The sequence below is a fragment of the Balaenoptera physalus genome (genome assembly GCF_965194825.1).
Source record: "Balaenoptera physalus genome assembly, chromosome: 10".
Lineage (NCBI taxonomy): Eukaryota > Metazoa > Chordata > Mammalia > Artiodactyla > Balaenopteridae > Balaenoptera > Balaenoptera physalus.
The window spans coordinates 95,639,056-95,661,808 of NC_138889.1; the positions used below are offsets into that span (position 1 = coordinate 95,639,056).

The following is a 22,753-nucleotide window of genomic DNA, read 5'->3' on the forward strand; positions in this document are numbered from 1 at the left end:
CAAATAAAGAAAATGCCCTTGCCATTTCCTGTGTTGTGAATCTCTTCAGTTTTTCAGTCACTTATTTCTCTTGTCTCTCTTCATCCTTTCTCTGGGCCTCCAATTCCATCAGGTCTTCATTAGTAAGCTCCTCATGTTGCACAGCAAGGAGTTCAATGAAGTCACCCTCTTGCAAATTTAGCTTGGAATAAAGATACTGTACTACTGTACTCTATACAGTACTGTACAGTAAAGTGCACAAAAGCACAACCAGGTGTAGACGATGCATGCACATGAAATGTACACCAGACATGTAGCTAACTTACGTGACTGGACATGTGAACACACATTCACATCTTTGAAAGTTCACAACTTGAAGGTTTGTATGTAGAGGACTTACTGTATTGTGCAATATAATCCAATGTAATCATGTACACTGTTACTTTTGCCATATTCTATTGGTTAGGAAGCAAGTCACAGATCCTGCCCACACTCAAAGGGAGGGGATGGACATTAAGAAACAAGAATCATCAGGGTCACCTTAGAATCTGCCCAGCTCAAGGTAACAGTTATGTTTCTTCATTGTAAGGGTACGTTTTCTAATTAATAATGAATAACCACAATGTGGGTGATGCTTTGACACCACGTGAAAAATTTAATATATTAACTTAAAAATATTTAATATTATTAAATCAGTGTTAATTTTGTATTGGAAAAATTAGAATTTTATAGATATATTGCCTAGATAATATATTTATTATTTAGATACTTATATTAATTTTTATATTTATAATATATTATTTTAAACAGTATATTATTTAAATATACAGATTTAAAATATATATGATACATATATGTACATATACAAATTCAAATATATATATATATATATATATATATATATGTGGGGACTTTCAAGATGGCAGAGGAGTAAGACGTGGAGATCAACTTCCTCCCCACAAATACATAAAAAATACATCTACATGTGGAACAACTCCTACAGAACACCTACTGACTGCTGGCAAAAGACCTCAGACTTCCCAAAAGGCAGGAAACTCCCCACGTACCTGGGTAGGGCAAAAGAAAAAAGAAAAAACAGAAACAAAAGAATAGGGACAGGAATTTCACCTCTGGGAGGGAGCTGTGAAGGAGGAAAAGTTTTCACATACTAGGAAGCCCCTTCACTGTCAGAGATGGGGGGTGGTTGGGGGGGAAGCTTCAGAGCCATGAAGGAGAGCACAGCAACAGGGGTGCAGAGGGCAAAGCAGAGAGATTCTGCACAGAGGATCGGTGCCGACCAGCACCCACCAGCCTGAGAGCCTTGTCTGCTCACCCTCTGGGGCTAGTAGGGGCTGGGAGCTGAGGCTTGGGTTTTAGAGGTCAGATCCCAGTGAGAGGACTGGGGATGGCTGCATGAAGACAGCCCGAAGGGGGCTAGTGCACCACAGCTAGCCGGGAGGGAGTCCAGGGAAAAGTCTGGACCTGCCTAAGAGCCAAGAGACAATTGTTTTGGGGTGCCCGAGGAGAGGGGATTCCGTCCCCATCTGCCCACAGAAGGCAGAGCACCACCTAAACGAGCTCCAGAGATGGGTGCAAGCTGCGACTATCAGTGTGGACACCAGAGACAGGCATGAAATGCTAAGGCTGCTGCTGCAGCCACCAAGAATCTTGTGGGCAAGCACAGGTTACCACCCACACTGCCTTCTCTGGGAGCCTGAGCATCCCATCACTGCCAGGGTCCCGTGATCCAGGGACAACTTCCCTGGGAGAATGCACTGCGTTCCTCAGGCAGTTGCAACATCACGCCGGCCTCTGCCACCACAGGCTTGCCCCGTATTCCAATTATAACTACCTTACCCCTACCTCTCCCCAGCCTGAATGAGCAAGAGCCCCTTAATCAGCTGCTACTTTAACCCCCTCCTGTCTGGACGGGCAACAGATGCCTGAGGGTGGCCTACAAGCAGAGGTGGAGCCGAACCCAAAGCTGAACCCCAGGAGCTGTGTGAACAAAGAAGAGAAAGGGAAATCTCTCCCAGCAGCCTCAGGAGCAGTGGATTAAATCACCACAATCAATTTCATGTGCCCTGCATCTGTGGAATACCTGAATAGACAACGAATCATCCCAAAATTGAGGTGATAGACTTTGGTAGCAACTGTAGACTTGGGGTTTGCTGTCTATGACTGATTTGTTTCTGATTTTTATGTTTATTTTACTCTAGTTTTTAGCTCTTGTTATCACTGGTGGATTTGTTTATTGGTTTGGTTGCTCTCTTCTTTATTTTATTTATTATTACTTTTTTAATTTTAAAATTTGTTTTTATAATTTAAAAAATTCTTTTTTCTTTCTTTTTTTCTCCCTTTGCTTCTGAGCTATGTGGCTGACAGGGTCTTCGTGCTCGAGCCTGGAGTGAGGCCTGAGCCTCTGAGGTGGGAAAGCCCAGTTCAGGACATTGTACCACCAGAGACTTCCCGGCTCTTCCAGAGATCTCCAGGTCAATGCTAAGACCCAGTTCCACCAAATGGCCAGCAAGCACCAGTGCTGGATGCCCCATGCCAAACAACTAGCAAGACAGGAAAATAACCACACCCATTAGCAGACAGGCTACCTAAAATCATACTAAGTTCACAGACACCCAAAAACACACTACTGGACACAGCCCTGCCCACCAGAAAGACAAGATCCAGCCACACCCACCAGGACACAAGCACCAGTCCCCTCCATCAGGAAGCCTACACAACCCACTGAACCAACTTCATCCACTGGGGGCAAACACGAAAAACAAAGGGAACTATGAACCTGCAGCCTGTGAAAAGGAGACCCCAAACACAGTAAGTTAAGCAAAATGGGAAGACAGAGAAATACACAGCAGATGAAGGAGCAAGGTAAAAACCCACCAGACAAAACAAATGAAGAGGAAATAGGCAGTCTACCTGAAAAAGAATTCAGAGTAATGATAGTAAACATGATCCCAGATCTTAGAAATAGAAAGGAGAAAATACAAGAAATGTTGAACAAGGACCTAGAAGAAATAAAGAGCAAACAAAAAATGATGAAAAACACAATAAATGAAATTAAAAATTCTCTAGAAGGAATCAATAGGAGAATAATTGAGACAGAAGAACAGATAAATGACCTGGAAGATAAAATAGTGGAAATAACCACTGCAGAGCAGAAGAAAGAAAAAAGAATGAAGAGAATTGAGGACAGTTTCAGAGACCTCTGGGAGAACATTAAACACACCAACATTAGAATTATAGGGGACCCAGAAGAAGAAGAGAAAAAGAAAGGGACTGAAAAAATATTTGAAGAGATGATAGTTGAAAACTTCCATAATACGGGAAAGGAATAATCAAGTCCAGGAAGCACAGAGTCCCACACAGGATAAATCCAAGGAGAAACACACCAAGACACATTAATCAAACTATCAAAAATTAAATACAAAGAAAAAATAGTAAAAGCAGCAATGGAAAAACAACAAATAACATACAAGGGAATCCCGACTAGGTTAACAGCTGAATTTTAGCAAAAACTCTGCAAGCCAGAAGGGAGTAGCAAGACATATTTAAAGTGATGAAAGTGAAAAACCTACAACCAAGACTACTCTACTCAGCAAGGATCTCATTCAGATTCGATGGAGAAATTAAAACCTTTACAGACAAGCAAAAGCTAAGAGAATTCAGCACCATCAAACCAGCTTTACAACAAATGCTAAAGGAACTTCTCTAGGCAAGAAAAACAAGAGAAGGAAAAGACCTACAATTACAAACCCAAAACAATTAAGAAAACTGTAATAGGAACATACATATCAATAATTACCTTAGGGGCTTCCCTGGTGGCGCAGTGGTTGAGAATCTGCCTGCCAATGTGGCGGACACGGGTTCGGGCCCTGGTCTGGGAAGATCCCACATGCCGCGGAGCAACTGGGCCCGTGAGCCACAATTACTGAGCCTGCGTGTCTGGAGCCTGTGCTCCGCAACAAGAGAGGCCGCGATGATGAGAGGCCCACGCACTGCGATGAAGAGTGGTCCCCACTTGCCGCAACTGGAGAGGACCCTTGCACAGAAACGAAGACCCAACACAGCCATTAAAAAAAAAAAAAAAAAAAAATCAATCCCTGATGGAATTGATCCAATAAATATTTGATGAATTCAATGCAGGGGACACGGGTTCGAGCCCTGGTCTGGGGGGATCCCGCGTGCCACGGAACAACTGGGCCCATGAGCCACAATTACTGAGCCTGCGCGTCTGGAGCCTGTGCTCCACAACAAGAGAGGCCGCGATAGTGAGAGGCCCGCGCACCGCGATGAAGAGTGGTCCCCGCTTGCCGCAACTGGAGAAAGCCCTCGCATGGAAACGAAGACCCAACACAGCTATAAATAAATAAATAAATAAATAAGTTTTAAAAAAAAAAGAACAACAACAAAAAAATAATAATAATTACCTTAAATGTAAATGGATTAAATGCTCCAACCAAAGAACAGAGAGTGGCTGAATGGACACAAAACAAGACCTGTATGTATGCTATCTACAAGAGACCCACTTCAGACCTAGGGACACATACAGACTGAAAGTGAGGGGATGGAAAAAGATATTCCATGCAAATGGAAATCAAAAGAAAGCTGAAGTAGCAATTCTCATATCAGACAAAATAGACTTTAAAATAAAGACTACTACAAGAGACAAAGAAGGACACTACATAATGATCAAGGGATCAATCCAAGAAAAAGATATAAAAATTGTAAATATTTATGCACGCAACATAGGCGCACCTCAATACATAAGGCAAATACTAACAGGAATAAAAGGGGAAATCGACAGTAACACAATAATAGTAGGGGATTTTAACACCCCAGCTTCACCAATGGACAGATCATCCAAAATGAAAATAAATAAGGAAACACAAGTTTTAAATGACACATTAAACAAGATGGACTTAATTGATATTTATAGGACATCCCATCCAAAAACAACAAAATACACTTTCTTCTCAAGTGCTCATGGAACATTCTCCAGGATAGATCATATCTTGGGTCACAAACCAAGCACTGGTAAATTTAAGAAAACTGAAATCTTATCAAGCATGTTTTCTGAGCATAACGCTATGAGACTAGATATCAATTACAGGAAAAAAACTAAAAAATACAGACACATGGAGGCTAAACAATGTGCTACTAAATAACCAAGGGATCACTGAAGAAATCAAAGAGGAAATCAAAAACTACCTATAAACAAATAACAATGAAAACACGACGGCCGAAAACCTATGGGATGCAGCAAAAGCAGTTCTAAGAGGAAAGCTTATAGCAATACAATCCTAACTCAAGAAACAAGAAAAATCTCAACTAAACAACCAAACTTTTACACATAAAGCTATTAGAGAAAGAAGAAGAAAAAAACCCCAGAGTTAGAACAGGAAAAGAAATTATAAAGATAATATCAGAAATAAATTAAAAATATATGAAGGAAGCAATAGCAAACATCAATAAAACTAAAACCTGGTTCTTTGAGAAGATAAACTAAATTGATAAGCCATTAGACAGACTCATCAAGAAAAAAAGGGAGAAGACTGAAATCAACAGAATTAGAAATAAAAAAGGAGAAGTAACAACTGACACTGCACAAATACAAAGGTTCATGAGAGATTACTACAAACCACTATATGCAAATAAAATGGACAACCTGGAAGAAATGGACAGATTCTTAGAAAAGCACAACCTTCTGAGACTGAATCAGGAAGAATAGAAAATATAAACAGACCAATCACAAGCACTGAAATTGAAACTGTGATTAAAAATCTTCCAACAAACAGAAGCCCAGGACAAGACTGTTTCACAGGTGAATTCTATCAAACGTTTAGAAAAGAGCTAACACCCACCCTGCTCAAACTCTTCCAAAATATAGCAGAGGGAGGAACACTCCCAAACTCAATCTACGAGGCCACCATCACTCTGATACCAAAACCAGACAAAGATGTCACAAAGAAACAAAACTACGGGCCAATATCACTGATGAACGTAGATGCAAATATCCTCAACAAAATACTAGCAAACAGAATCCAACAGCACATTAAAAGCATCATACACCATGATGAAGTGGCGTTTATCCCAGGAATGCAAGGATTCTTCAATATACGCAAATCAATCAACGTGATACACCATATTAGAAAACTGAAGGATAAAAACCATATGATAATCTCACAGGATGCAGAAAAAGCTTTCAACAAAATTCAACAGCCATTTATGATAAAAATTCTCCAGAAAGTAGGCATAGAGGGAAGCTGCCTCAACATAATAAAGGCCATATATGACAAACCCACAGCAAACATCATTCTCAATGGTGAAAAACTGAAACCATTTCCTCTAAGATCAAGAACAAGACAAGGTTGCCGACTCTCACCACAATTATTCAACATTGTTTTGGACGTTTTAGCCACAGCAATCAGAGACGAAAAAGAAATCAAAGGAATCCAAATTGGAAAAGAAGAAGTAAAACTGTCACTGTTTGCAGATGACATGATACTATACATAGAGTATCCTAAAGATGCTACCAACAAACTACCACAGCTAATCAATGAATCTGGTAAAGTAGCCAGATACAAAATTAATACACAGAAATCTCTTGCATTCCTATACACTAAAGATGAAAAATCTGAAAGAGAAATTAAGGAAACACTCCCATTTACCATTGCAAAAAAGAATAAAATACCTAGGAATAAACTAACCTAAGGAGACAAAAGACGTGTATGCAGAAAACTATAAGACACTGATGAAAGAAATTAAAGATGATACAAATAGATGGAGAGATATACCGTGTTCTTGAATTGGAAGAATCAATATTGTGAAAATGACTATACTACCCAAAGCAATCTACAGATTCAATGTAATCCTTGTCAAACTACAAATGGCATTTTTCACAGAACTAGAACAAGAAATTTCACAATTTGTATGGTAACACAAAAGACACCGAATAGCCAAAGCAATCTTGAGAAAGAAAAATGGAGCTGGAGGAACCAGACTTCCTGACCTCAGACTACACTACAAAGCTACAATAATCAAGACACTATGGTACTGGCACAAAACCAGACATATAGATCAACGGAAGAGGATAGAAAACCCAGAGATAAACCCGTGCACATATGGTCAGCTTATCTTTGATAAAGGAGGCAAGAATATACAATGGAGAAAATATAGCCTCTTTAGTAAATGCTGCTGGGAAAACTGGACAGCTCCAGGTAAAAGAATGAAGTTAGAACACTCCCTAACACCATACACAAAAATAAACTCAAAGTGGATTAAAGACCTAAATGTAAGGCCAGACACTATAAAACTCTTACAGGAAAAGATAGGCAGAACAGTCTAGGACATAAATCACAGCAAGAACATTTGGACCCTCCTCCTAGAGAAGTGGAAATAAAAACAAAAATAAAAAAATAGGACCTAATGAAACTTAAAAGCTTTTGCACAGTAGGAAACCATAAACAAGACAAAAAGACAACCTTCAGAATGGGAGAAAATTAGTTGCAAATGAAGCAACAGACAAAGGATTAATCTCCAAAGTATACAAGCATCTCATGCAGCTCAACATCCAAAAAACAAACAACCGAATCCAAAAATGGGCAGAAGACCTAAATAGGCATTTCTCCAAAGAAGATATACAGATTGTCAACAAACACATGAAAGGATGCTCAACATCATTTGAGCATTAATCATTAGAGAAATGCAAATCAAAACCACAATGGGGTATCACCTCACACTGGTCAGGATTGCCATCATCAAAAAATCTACAAGCAATAAATGCTGGAGAGGGTGTGGAGAGAAAGGAACCCTCTTGCCCTGCTGGTGGGAATGTAAATTGATACAGCCACTATGGAGAACAGTATGGAGGTTGCTTAAAAAACTAAAAATAGAACTACCATACGACCCAGCAATCCCACTACTGGACATATACCCTGAGAAAACCATAATTCAAAAAGAGTCATGTACCACAGTATTCATTGCAGTACTATTTACAATAGCCAGAACATGGAAGCAACCTAAGTGTCCATTGACAGATGAATGGAAAAAGAATATATGACACATATATACAATGGAATATTACTCAGCCCTAAAAAGAAACGAAATTGAGTTATTTGTAGTGATGTGGATGGACCTAGAGTCTGTCATACAGAATAAAGTAAGCCAGAAAGAGAAAAACAAATACTGTATGCTAACACATATATATGGAATCTAAAAAAAAAAAAAAAAAAAGATTCTGAAGAACCTAGGGGCAGGACAGGAATAAAGATGCAGACATAGAGAAAGGACTTGAGGACATGGGGAAGAGGAAGGGTTAGCTGAGATGAGGTGAGAGAGTAGCATTTATATATATACACTGCCAAATGTAAAATAGATTAGTGGGAAGCTGCTGCATATCACAGGGAGATCAGCTCACTGCTTTGTGACCACCTAGAGGGGTGGGATAGTGAGGGTGGGAGGGAGATGCAAGAGGGAGGGGATATGGGGATATACATATACATATAGCTGATTCACTTTGTTATACAGCAGAAACTAACACAACATTGTAAAGCAATTACACTCCAATAAAGATGTTAAAAAATAAATAAATAAATAAATAAAGTCGGAAAGATGGTTTTTGGATGAAGCATAATGAAGAAGGCTCTCAGAAGTGATAAGTGGAAGTCTTTAGAAAGCAATGAAACATGATTATAGGATGGGCCAAAAGATATTAAATGATATATTTTATCTAACAATCTCTTTATAATTGTTTTTATTGGGCATTGCCAAACACACCCATCTCCCCTAATTTTCAGCAGAGCATATATTCTGAAGTCTATATCCATGGAAATCAAGTAAAGAGATGATTTTTCCTATCTCTGTTAACATGGCATACAAGAGGGACCCTGTTCATTGGATTGTGACCTAGTCTCTTTACTGAACTAAAATAATGAATGTTGTGGCTTGTACATAGGAAGAACCTTTAAAAACAGGAACCATTGCTTCCTCCAGAAGCTCGTTCTCCCTATGCCCTACTGCTTGTTCTAATAGGTGATTACCCTGTAAATTATATAATGATTTTTTTCTCTTAATAAATTTTATTTAAAATCTATCTATCTATCTATCTATCTATCTATCTATCTATCTATCTATCTATCTATCTATCTATCTATCTATACATGTTCAGAATTTGAATTCTGAACTCACAGATAGCCCCAATTAAAAATCGTTACAGAGTTTTGCAAAATATCTGTTGTGTTTGCATGCTCTTTCCCATCATTCTTAAAAATATTAAGCATGTAATTATTCTGTTCTACAATATGAACACTACAGTCTCAAGTTGTAATATCAACTTACTTTTTTTTCATATCTACAATTGGTTGACTATTTTTTCTTTTTTAATTTAATTTAATTTATTTATTTTTATATAGCAGGTTCTTATTAGTTATCGACTTTATACATATTAGTGTATATATATCAATCCTAATCTCCCAGTTCATCCCACAACCACCACCCCCTAGCTTTCCCCCCTTGGTGTCCATACATTTGTTCTCTACATCTGTGTCTCTATTTCTGCCCTGGAAACTGGTTCATCTGTAACATTTTTCTACATTCCACATATATGCATTAATATACAATATTTGTTTTTCTCTTTCTGACTTACTTCACTCTGTATGACAGTCTCTAGGTCCATCCACGTCTCTACAAATGACCCAATTTCGTTCCTTTTTATGGCTGAGGAATATTCCATTGTATATATGTACCACATCTTCTTTATCCATTCATCTGTCGATGGGCATTTAGATTGCTTCCATGACCTGGCTATTGTAAATAGTGCTGCAGTGAATACTGGGGTGCATGTGTGTTTTTGAATTATGGTTTTCTCTGGGTATATACTCAGTAGTGGGATTGCTGGGTCATAGGGTAATTCTATTTTTAGTTTTTTAAGGAACCTCTATACTGTTCTCCATAGAGGCTGTATCAATTTACATTCCCACCAACAGTGCAAGAGGGTTCCGTTTTCTCCACACCCTCTCCAGCATTTGTTGTTTGTAGATTTTCTGATGATGCCCATTCTAACTGGTGTGAGGTGATACCTCACTGTAGTTTTGATTTGCATTTCTCTAATAATTAGTGATGTTGAGCAGCTTTTTATATGCCTCTTGACCATCTGTATATCTCCTTTAGAGAGACGTCTATTTAGGTCTTCTGCCCATATTTTGATTGGGTTTTTTTTTTTTTAATACTGAGCAGCATGAGCTGTTTATATATTTTAGAGATTAATCCTTTGTCCATTGATTTGTTTGCAAATATTTTCTCCCATTCTCAGGGTTGTCTTTTCGTCTCATTTATAGTATCCTTTGCTGTGCAAAAGCTTTTAAGTTTCATTAGGTCCCATTTGTTTATTTTTGTTTTTATTTCCATTACTCAAGGAGGTGAGTCAAAAAGGATCTTGCTGTGGTTTATGTCAAAGAGTTTTCTGTCTATGTTTTCCTCTGAGAGTTTTATAGTGTCTGGCCTTACATTTAGGTCTTTAATCTATTTTGAGTTTATTTTTTGTGTATGGTGTTAAAGAATGTTCTACTTTCATTCTTTTACATGTATTTGTCCAGTTTTCCCAGCACCGCTTATTGAAGAGGCTGTCTTTTCTCCATTGTATATCCTTGCCTCCTTCTTCATAGATTAGATTAGTTGACCATAGGTGTTTGGGTTTATCTCTAGGCTTTCTATCCTGTTCCTTTGATCTATATTTCTGTGTTTGTGCCAGTACAATATTGTCTTGATTACTGTAACTTTGTAATATTGTCTGAAGTCAGGGAGTCTGATTCTTCCAGCTCCGTTTTTTACCCTCAAGATTGCTTTTGCTATTCGGAGTGTTTTGTGTCTCCAGACCAATTTTAAGATTTTTTGTTCTAATTCTGTAAAAAATGCCATTGATAATTTGGTAGGGATTGCATTGAATCTGTAGATTGCTTTCGGTAGTTTAGTCATTTTCACAATACTGATACTTCCAATCCAAGAACATGGTAAATCTCTCCATCTGATTGTATTGTCTTTAATTTCTTTCATCAGTGTCTTATAGTTCTCTGAGTACAGGTCTTTTACCTGCTTAGGTAGGTTTATTCCTAGGTATTTTATTAGTTTTTTTGCAAAAGTGAGTAGGATTGTTTCCTTATTTTCTCTTTCTGATCTTTCATTGTTAGTGTATAGGAATGCAAGAGATTTCTGTGCATTAATTTTGTACCCTGCAACTTTACCAAATTCATTGATTAGCTCTAGTAGTTTTCTGCTGGCATCTTTAGGATTATATATAGTATCATGTCATCTGCAAACAGTGACAGTTTTGCTTCTTCTTTTCCAATTTGTATTCCTTTTATTTTTTTCTTCTTCTCTGATTGCCATGGCTAGGACTTCCAAAACTATGTTGAATAATAGTGGTGAGAGTGGACATCCTTGTCTTGCTCCTGATCTTAGAGGAAATGCTTTCAGTTTTTCACCATTGAAAATGATGTTTGCTGTGGGTTTGCCTTATATGGTCTTTATTATGTTGAGGTAGGTTCCCTCAATGCCCACTTTCTGGATAGTTTTTCTTATAAATGGGTGTTGAATTTTCTCAAAAGCTTTTTCTGCATCTACTGAGATGATCATATGGTTTTTATTCTTCATTTTGTTAATATGGTGTATCACATTGATTGATTTGCATATATTGAAGAGTCCTTGCCTCCCTAGTAAATCCCACTTGATCATGGTGTATGATCCTTTTAATGTGTTATTGGATTCTGTTTTCTATTTTTTGGTTGAGGATTTTTGCATCTGTATTCATCATTGATATTGCTCTGTAATTTTCTTTTTTTGTTCTATCTTTGTCTGGTTTTCAGGGAGATGGTGGCCTCATAGAATGAGTTTGGGGGTGTTCCTTCCACTGCAAATTTTTGGAAGAGTTTGAGAAGGATGGGTGTTAGCTCTTCTCTAAATGTTTTATAGAATTCACCTGTGAAGCCATCTGGTCCTGGACTTTTGTTTGTTGGAAGATTTTTCATCACAGTTTCAATTTCATTACTTTTGATTGGTCTGTTCATATTTTCTGTTTCTTCTTGGTTCAGTCTTGGAAGGTTATACCTTTCTAAGAATTTGTCCATTTCTTCCAAGTTGTCCATTTTATTGGCATAGAGTTGCTTGTAGTAGTCTCTTAGGATGCTTTGTATTTCTGTGGTGTCTGTTGTAACTTCTCCTTTTTCATTTCTAATTTTATTGATATGAGTCCTCTTCCTCTTTTTATTGATGAGTCTGGCTAAAGGTTTATGAATTTTGTTTATCTTCTCAAAGAACCAGATTTTAGTTTTATTAATCTTTGCTACTGTTTTCTTTGTTTCTATTTCATTTATTTCTGCTCTGATGTTTATGATTTCTTTTCTTCTACTAACTTTGGGTTTTGTTTGTTCTTCTTTATCTAGTTCCTTTAGGTGTAAGGTTAGATTATTTATTTGAGATCTTTCTTGTTTCTTGAGGTAGGATTGTATTGCTCTACACTTCCCTCTTAGAACTGCTTTTGCTGCATCCCATATGTTTTGGATCATCGTGTTTTCATTGTCATTTGTCTCTATGTATTTTTTGCTTTCCTCTTAGACTTCTTCAGAGATCTCTTGATTATATAGTAGCATGTTGTTTAGCTTTCATGTGTTTGTGTTTTCTTCCCTGTAATTTATTTCTAATGTCATAGCGTTGTGGTCAGAAAAGATGCTTCATATGATTTCAATTTTCTTAAATTCACCGCAGCTTGATTTGTGACCGAACATATGATCTATCCTGGAGAATGTTCCATGTGCACTTGAGAAGAAAGTGTAATCTGATATTTTTGGATGGAATATCCTATAAATACCAATTAAATCTCTCTGGTCTATTGTGTCATTTAAAGTTTCGTTTCCTTACTAATTTTCTGTCTGGATGATCTGTCCATTGGTGTAAGTGAGGTGTTAAATTCCCCCACTATTATTGTGTCACTGTCGATTTCCTCTTTTATAGCTGTTAGCTGTTGCCTCATGTATTGAGGTGCCCCTATGTTACTTGCATATATATTTATAATTGTTATATCTTCTTTTTGTATTGATCCCTTGATCATTATGTAGTGTCCTTCCTTGTCTCCTGTAACATTCTTTATTTTAAAGTCTATTTTATCTGATAGTAGTATTCCTACTCCAGCTTTCTTTTGATTTCCATTTGCATGGAATATCTTTTTCCATCCCTTCACTTTCAGTCTGTATGTGTCCTTATGTCTGAAGTGGGTCTCTTGTAGACAGCATATATATGAGTTTTGTCTTTGGAACCATTCACTGAGCCTGTGTCTTTCGATTGGAGCATTTAATCCATTCACATTTAAGGTAATTATCAAAATGTATGTTTCTATTACCATTTTCTTAATTGTTTTAGGTTTGTTTTTGTAGGTTCCTTTCTTTTCTTGTGTTTCCCACTTAGAGAAGTTCCTTTAGTATTTGTTGTAAAGGTGGTTTGGTGGTGGTGAATTCTCTTAGCTTCTGCTTATCTATAAAGCTTTTGATTTCTCCATTGAATCTGAATGAGATCCTTGACATTGAGAGTAATCTTGGTTTTAGGTTCTTCCCTTTCATCACTTTAAATATATCATGCCACTCCCTTCTGGCTTGTAGAGTTTCTGCAGAGAAATCAGCTGTTAACCTTATGGGAATTCCTTTGTATGTTATTTGTTATTTTTCCCTTGTTTTCAATAATTTTTCTTTGTCTTTAATTTTTGTCAATTTGATTACTATGTGTCTTGGTGTTTTTCTCCTTGGGTTTATCCTGCCTGGGACTCTCTGTGCTTCCATGGACTTGGGTGGCTATTTCTTTTCCCATGTTTGGGAAGTTTTCAACTATAATGTCTTCAAATATTTTCTCAGGTCCTTTCTCTCTCTCTTCTCCTTCTGGGACCCCTATAATGTGAATGTTGGTGCATTTAATGTGGTCCCAGAGGTCTCTTTGGCTGTCTTAATTTCTTTTCATTCTTTTTCTCTATTCTGTTACGTGGCAGTGAATTCCACCATTCTGTCTTCCAGGTCACTTAACTGTTCTTGTGCCTCAGTTATTCTGCTATTGAATCCTTCTAGTGTATTTTTCATTTCAGTTATTGTATTGTTCATGTCTGTTTGTTTGTTTTTTAATTCTTCTAGGTGTTTTTGTTCTTTAATTCTTCTATGTCTTTGTTAAACATTTCTTGCATCTTCTCGATCTTTGCCTCCATTCTTTTCTGTGGTCCTGGATCTTCTTCACTATTATTATTCTGAATTCTTTTTCTGGAAGGTTGCCTATCTCCACTTCATTTAGGTGTTTTTCTAGGGTTTTATCTTGTTCCTTCATCTGGTACATAGTCCTCTGCCTTTTCATTTTGTCTGTCTTTCTGTGAATGTGGTTTTCATTCCACAGGCTGCAGGATTGTAGTTCTTGCTTCTGCTGTCTGCCCTCTGGTGGATGAGGCTATCTAAGCGGCTTGTGCAAGCTTCCTGATGGGAGGGACTGGTGGTGGGTAGAGCTGGGTGTTGCTTTGTTGGGTAGAGTTCAGTAAAACTTTAATCTGTTTGTGTGCTGATGGGTGGGGGTGAATTCCTCCCTGTTGGTTGTTTGGCCTGATGCGCCCAGCCCTGGAGCCTACAGGCCCTTTAATGAGGCTAATGTCGGACTCTATGAGGGCTCACACCAAGGAGTACTTCCCAGAACTTCTGCTGCCAGTGCCCTTGTCCTCGTGGTGAGTCACAGCCACTCCCCGCCTCTGCAAGAGACACTCCAACACTAGCAGGTAGGTCTGGTTCAGTCTCCTATGGTGTCACTCTCCTTCCCTCTGTGTCCTGATGTACACACAATCTTGTGTGTGCCCTCTGTTTCCCCCAGACCTGTCAGAGTTGTGCAATCAAATCCCGCTAGCCTTCAAAGTCTTATTCTCTGAGAATTCCTCCTCCCTTTGCCAGACCCCCAGGTTGGGAAGCCTGATGTGGGGCTCAGAACCCTCACTCCAGTGGGTGGACTTCTGTGGTATAAGTGTTCTCCAGTTTGTGACTCACCCACCCAGTGGTTATGGGATTTGATTTTATTGTGATTGTGCCCCACCTACCATCTCATTGTGGGTTCTTCTTTGTCTTTGGATGTGGGGTATCTTTTTTGGTGAAATCCAGGGTCTTCCTGTCAATGATTGTTCAGCAGTTAATTGTGATTCCAGTGCTCTTGCAAGAGAGAGTGAGCACATATCCTTCTACTCTGCCATCTTCAACTAATCTCCCAAACTTACTATTAACAATAATCCCACTAAGCGATATCTAATTTTTTTCTCTTTTATTTCCCTTTAAATATATCTTATTAGGGATAGAGTATTGTGTTCCACAGTTTCTGGAAATAATTACTGCCTTTAATGTGTTTATATTGTCAATTTAAAGTGCAGTTATATTTATACATTGATATCTGAATTCAATTTTAAGGTTTATTGTATTTCCAAATTTATTTTTGATTATGTGAAATGTTTACATGTATCAAAGGTCAATATAATTATAAAATTCAGACAATTCTAGTCATTATATCTTTTCTTTTCATTTTATTCACACTCATCCTCAGTATGTAGCCATTTTCATTTATTACTTTATTATCTAGTACATCAAAATTGGCAGATAATTATTTTTTATATTTATTTCCTCTTCTTTTAAACAAAAGTTTGCATATTATGTACACTGTTCTGAATCTTTCTTTATTTCCTTTTTCACTTTAAAATATGGACTGTCTCCATATACTTCATAGAGATCTTCTTTATTCTTTCTGATTGTTTTGTGGTACTGCCTTTTGAGGGTACCATAGGTTATTCAATGAGCAGACCAGCCTTGTTAATGGCATTTTTTTCTTACAATCACTGCTGAAATGAATGTCTCGTGCTTATCTTGTTTCCTACTTATTTGGGTGTATATTCGGGTAGCATCATCAGTAGAAGTCCCCAGGAACCCTGAGATAAAGATTAGCATGCAGAAAGTTTAATAGGGACTGTTCTTAGTATTAATATCTTGAGGGAAAAGAAAAAGAAAGCAGGATTGAATGCAGGGAGAAGTCAGGCTGCAAGGCAGTATCAATTAAGGCCTCAGATAACCCTACAGGGAGCTCTGAACCTAGGGTAGTCCTTCAGAGTTGTCACAAGTTAGGGTGAGGGGTCCAGCTTTATATCACTGAGACCATCAATGATTGGAAATGGGATACCCTGCAAAACGGGGTTAGTCAACCTTCCTAACCTGATAACTGAAAGTTGTCAGCCCACAACCTGATCAGTAGTTGGGTAACTATATCAGTCCTAAAAGAGAGATCCATGCAGCACAACACAGACTCCATCAAAGCTGATCCCTGATGACATTTGAATTCACTTACATCATATCACTTCAAGGCTCTGGGTGGGCCTCTTCTGCTGGAAGAAACTCACAAGTGGGAGATTAGTAGGATGAACTGCAGCCCCTGCTGCTATAACTGGGTCTTGAAGCTACAACTGATTATCATTATCTTCATCCAATACTATCCATTCTAGATTCCCTTCACTGTCAGCTAACATCACTGTGGGTCTTGGTGGTTCACCATGTGGAATGAACAAGACCCTCATCCCTGAGAAGTCTGCACTTCTGCTTCCCATGTCATTTGAAAGCACTGACCACTAAACTTATCCATGTATCATCAAAATTGGACAAGAGAGAACTAAGAGATATCCAAGTGGATAATTTGGATGCCTAACATATTTCTTCCTGCTCCCATTGTGTGACAACAGCCCTACCTCCTCCTCATGATCCAGGTCAATTACCCCTACCAAGATTGTGAATTTTATTCCTCCCTGTTGATCCCTTGGCAGGAGGAGCCCACAATGCGGTTTTAGCTCAAAGTTAAATGGATCTCTTGCTGATTGCCTGGGGGAAGCATTGCCCTCTCTGGAGAGCATAACTTCTAATCTAGAAGAGCACAGAATTAAGGGGATTTGAGTGACCACAAATTCCCCAAGTAGAACATTGGAAATAATGAAAAGTGCAGTCCTTCTTGCCCATATCTATTATTTCTCAGACCAATATTTTCTATCCATTGGAGACAGCATCATATGATGGATGTTGATATAAGGTACATGTGATGTCCTAGAGCAGGGGTCCCCAACCCCTGGGCCGCAGACCAGTACCAGTTGTGCAGCAGGAAGTAAGCGGCAGGCAAGCCATGGAAGCTTCATCTGCTGCTCCCCTTCGCTCCCCTTTGCTCACATTACTGCCTGAACTGTTCCCCTCTCCCTCCCCGTCTGTGGAAAAATTGTCTTCCACAAAATCGGTCCCTGGTGCCAAAAAGGTTGGGGACCGCTGTCTTAGAGGATGACACCCCATCTTCACAGGATATTGTCTCCAAGTTGGTGCCTTACCTGTGCCTTTAACAACTCAGTATATTGCTGTATTAGGCCAACAGCTTCTGGGTGGTGTGGTATATGAGAGGACAAGTGGATTCTATAGACATATATAAACTTTCACACTGCCTTTGCCATAAAGTGGGTCTCTTGATCCTCTATGACATTATGTTGTTGATATGTAAAATATTCTATAAGACCTTAGATAGCAGTTCTGGCAAACAAATGGACTGACTCCAGTCATTCCAAAAATGCAGTCTGACTGACACCTAAACCCATGCTCTTAGATAGATACCATGCTATGTTTATTCCCTCACGATTCCGATAAAAGCAGAGGGCCTAAGATTATACCCAAGCAAAGGAGATGAAGTTGAAACCTTGAGAAATATACAGCAAAACAAGGAGCTCACTTTAATTCTAAACACAAAGATAGGGATGGGAAGACAGTAGTTTTCATCCCATTCCCATATACACCTATGAATAAACACAGGTAATATTTACTGAGAGCTTACTCTGTGACAGTCATTGTTCTAAGTACTTGGCTTTAATTAACTCTTTGAAACTTCTCAACAAACGTATGGCTGTCCCATTTTAGTGCTAAGCACACTGAGGCACAGAGAGACTAACACACTCCTTTCTTCCGCTAGTAAGAGATGAATCCTGCGTTCTAAACTGTGTGGTCTGGCTTCAGGGTTTTGACACTTAAATGCTACACTATATCACTTCTAAAAACAGGAAAGAGGGAAAGAAAGACCCAGGGTGCCATTTTTTTGTTTGTTTGTTTGTTTTTTGACTGGGAAAATAAATTATTTTGTTTGGGGCCATGGACAGTGGTCCAGTCTTAGAACCTCTGGAATGCTTCTTGGTGCCATCATCCTTGTTGACCTTGAGCATGTTGAAGTGCACCATCTTGCTCAGGGGCCGGCACTCGCCCACTGTGACACTGTCGCTGATTCGGACATCCCTGAAGCAGGGGGAAAGGTGCACGGACATGTTTTTGTGGTGCTTCTAGAAGCGGTTGTACTTTCAGATGTAGTGGAGGTAGTCTTGGTGGATGACAACGGTCCTCTGCATCTTCATCTTGGTCACCACGCCAGACTGGATCCACCCTCGGATGGAGACATTACCAGTAAAAGGGCATTTCTTGTCAATGTAGGCGCCCTCCATGGTCTCCTTTGGCGTCTTGAAGCCCAGACCAATGTTCTTGTAGTATAATGGGAGCTTCTCCTTGCCAGTTTCTCCAAGCAGGACCCTCTTCTTATTTTGAAAGTTGGTCAGTTGCTTTTGGTAGGCACGCTCAGTCTGAATGTCTGCCATCTTCCCAGCTGCCTGAAAAAAAACCAGGGTGCCTTTTTTTTTTACAAACTTCCCTAACCATTCAATATCCTTACTGCTCACCAGTCAGTCATATATACCTCCAGTACCAGCCTATAAGGAAGAAGAAGAAGAAAGGGTGTGTTTCTAGTAAAGTGACAAGGATATCATACTTGGATTTGAGCATTGTGTCAGCCAGTTCTGGCTGGGAGACCACAGAAACTCTTAGCCCTTTGGGCTTCAGTTTCCTCTGAAGTAGGATTAGATGCTTTCTCAGGTTCTTGGCTATTTCATAACCAAGAAATAATTATCATACTGGATTATGTTGAACTACCTGGAATTTGGGAGAATGGGTTCACTTTTCCACATAAATGGAACCTCAGCTGCTTACATGAGAATGTCTTTACCATCACAGCTTATCTGGAGAAAACATCAAGGTGAATCTTTTAACCTTGAGCTCTAACAGTACTTGTTTGAGTAAAAGGTACAACCTTATCCTAGAAGCTAAAACCTGGTGACAAAGGGGCAATCAGCTTGAATCACAGTGAAGGGACATTCCTCATTTCCAAGCTGAACCAAAGTGCTATGCTCTGTGACAAGCAGGTGAACTCTCAGAGGCCCTGAAAAATTGGTGAATCCATCAGCATGGGGAATCGGCTATCATCTTGATTGCAAATCAATGACTCATTCTGGCACCCCCTTGACGGCTGCTGATTTGTTTCCTTAAGACAACTCTTTAATTAGAGAAAGATATGTAAGTATGAGGTGCATGGTTTCACATGAAGAGAGCAAACAGAATGAAATCTAGGTTAAGAGAGCTCCGCCAATATGCTGAAGCAAACAAGCCATCTCTGCAAAAATAACCACCTCACTCTTTCTTCTTTCACAACACAGACACTTTGTTATTGGTAAGATTATCTAAAGTTAAGTCCCATCCTTTCAACAAGCATTCCACTCCTCAAACTGATGCACCACATGTCTATTGTCTATTAAAATATCACACACACACATAGCCAAGGAGAAGTCAAAAAAGAAGGTAGCATATGTATTCATTTAATCAGTTATTCTACTGAAAAAGAGTTGTTAGTGCTTCTCTATATATCATGTTATGCACTGGAAACACAGAAGTGAAGGAAGACAGATTTCCTTCCAATGAGAGAGGTTATAATCTAGCAGAGGAAATAGAAAATCACATCCACAATTACAATAGCCAGTGAAAAATATACTGATCCTTGCAAACACAGGTTGCTCTTCGAGCACCAGAGGGACATCTTAAGGCCTTGGGGTAATCAGAGAAAGCTTCTTGGAGGTGGTGTCATAAGTTGTGCTTTAAATGGTAGAGAGATTTTAGTTGAAGGAACCAAAGTTCATTTTCAGGCAGAGAAAGAAGCTTATGAGAAGGTATAAAGGTCTACAAAGAAGGGTTTGCATGAAGTGGGAAGTCAGACAGTATAAAATTTCAGAGTTTCCCAAGTTTAACATTTTATTGTTCAATTTTTTCAAATGGGCTTTATCAATGTAAAAACAAACCAGTAAATATATAAGCGATAGTTTAAAACAAACAAGCAAACTTGCTCTCAGGTCAAACATACATTTACCATGGTGACTACTTTCCTTTTTGAACATTTAATCCTCCATCTCAGGACAAGAAGATACAAGGCACAACTAAGAACTGTGTGTGAAGGAGACTTTCACGGGAAAACAGAAGAGGGAAACACAGCGTGTACAGTTAACAAATACTTATGTGATAGTTGTACATTATACACAGTGAGAAAAACACACACTAATGAAATAAAGTAGCCTGATTAAATTAATTACAATACATTCATACTATTTAATAAGATATAGCTTTTTAAAAAAGTGTAATTTGTATATATTCTCATGGGAGAAGATTGATTTGAGTGAATAAAACAGTTTATGAAAATTTATGTATACTAGGATAACATTTTTGTTAAACAAAACAACTATAACACTCTGTTTGTATGTATTTGAGGGGGTTTAGAATATGTGTGTAAAAACATGACAGTTGGGGACTTCCCTGGTGGTCCAGTGGTAAAGAATCCGCCTTCCAATGCAGGGGGCATGGGTTCAATCCCTGGTCGGGGAGCTAAGATCCCATATGCCGCGGGGCAACTAAGCCCACGCACCACTACTATTGAGCTCGCGTGCCCTGGAGCCTGTACTCCACAACTAGAGAAGAGAAAACCGCATGCCACAACTAGAGAGAAGCCTGAGCACCGCAACAAAGAGACTGCGCGCTGTAATGAAAGACCCCGTGTACCTCAAGGAAGATCCTGTGTGCTGCAACTAAGACCCGACACAGCCAAAAAAATAAGGAAAATAAATAAATAAAATAAATAAATATTTTTAAAAATACAATAACAATTGATTGTTAACTGTTACTGTTACTGATGGAGAAATGGGGGAATGGAAAAGATTGTAGGAACCATACTGTTTAAAAAATGTTATATGAATCCTCTTTTTACAAAATGCTTTTTTGAGATGTTTAAGTATAAAAATTATTATTTTGTTATATTATATATACTTTATATAACATAACATAGATTCATGTGTATTTGTTTTAAATAAATTTATATGTGGACATATGTTATCTATTCATCTATTTATTTTTTTAAGTCTTAATTTCCCAGCTGCTTCCAACACATTTCACATGGACGTCCCTTGGCTTTATTTTTCCCTTGGCCCATGTGATGACTTTTATGGCCACCATATCTCATCCATTCTCTGGCCAGTTTTATGTGACACACTAAGCACAAGGGTCAACACTTTTATAACAATTGACCACAGTCAACCATGCCCCTGAATCCATCAGTATCCGTCCACCTTGTCAGACTGGCCCAGTTAATTCAATGCAGCTATCAGTTCAACACAATCTGCTCACTTCACTTCTTGTCCACAGGAATTTGCAACATTTTATACTATAGGAAAGAAAAGATTGACTCTGAATCCTTGTTTGACCATAGCCATGTCTTGGATAAGGCACTTTCCTTCTCTACACCGTGTTATCCATAGGGGTAAGCAAAAGAGACAACATATGTTGAGTTACTTTGAGAAAATTAAAAATTATTTAATATTACAGTAATTATTTTATCAGTTAAATGATACAGGGAACTTTTAGAAGGCAAGTTTATGACTAATGACCCTGGGAATCTCTGGCATTCATTTTTTTCAACCAGTATTTATTAAGTATTAACTTGTGTTCCAAGCACTGATTGAGACACTGGGGGAAATAGTATAAAACCATAAAGAAATCTGTATCCCACTGGAGCTTACCTCATAGTGGAAGGAGACACACCACAAGCCAAATAAATAGAGATATTAAAAGAGCAAAACAATGTGCATTTTAGGGTTAACAAAATCTAATTCTACATATTTTAAATATCTCTGAAATCAGGATGAATTTTACAGTCAAGGACATGTTGTAGTTTAATTTTTTTTTCTTTTCTTCTAGCACATATACGATGTTGCTTCTCATAACGTTGATGCCTAAGAGTTGATAATACATAGTGTAGTATGGGGGTAAAAAGCATGAAAGAGTTACCATTCTGGAAAAGATAAATTTAAATAAGGTGAGAGCTCCCTAGAAATGTTATATTTGAGCAACAACCAGAAGGAGGTGAAAGACCTGGCCATGCATATATATGGAGAAAATCATTGTAGGTAGATGGAGAAGCAAATGCAAAGGCCCTGAGGCAGTTGTGGCCTGTGTATTTGAGGAGCAGCAAGAAGATAAGTATGGCTGGAGCAGAGGGAGGGAGTAGAAACAGTATTGGCTGAGGATCCAGAGCTGTAGCCTGGGGCCATACCCTGTGGAAACTTACATATTACAGTAGGAACTTTGGCTAGTCTTCTAAGTCAAATGGACTCTGTGGAAGGATGGAGATCAAGGGAGTGGCATGGTTGTAGAAGAGGTTGGATTCTGATATGTTTTGAAGGTAGAATTTTCAGGATTTGCCTATAGAGTGGAGGGAAGAATGAGATACGGTTGATGGTGGGAGCTGGCCAAGGATGATGCCAAAGGTTTTGGTATGAGCCAGTATACCA

At 38.6% G+C, this 22,753-nt stretch overlaps 1 pseudogene across 1 annotated transcript; it reads right to left on the reverse strand.

The window, feature by feature from the left end:
• Positions 1 to 18,215: 18,215 nt before the first annotated feature.
• LOC309636886 (small ribosomal subunit protein uS17 pseudogene) lies at positions 18,216 to 20,841 on the reverse strand (annotated as a pseudogene). The gene has a single exon. The product of its transcript is annotated as a small ribosomal subunit protein uS17 pseudogene (transcript).
• Between the last annotated feature and the right edge of the window lie 1,912 nt (positions 20,842 to 22,753).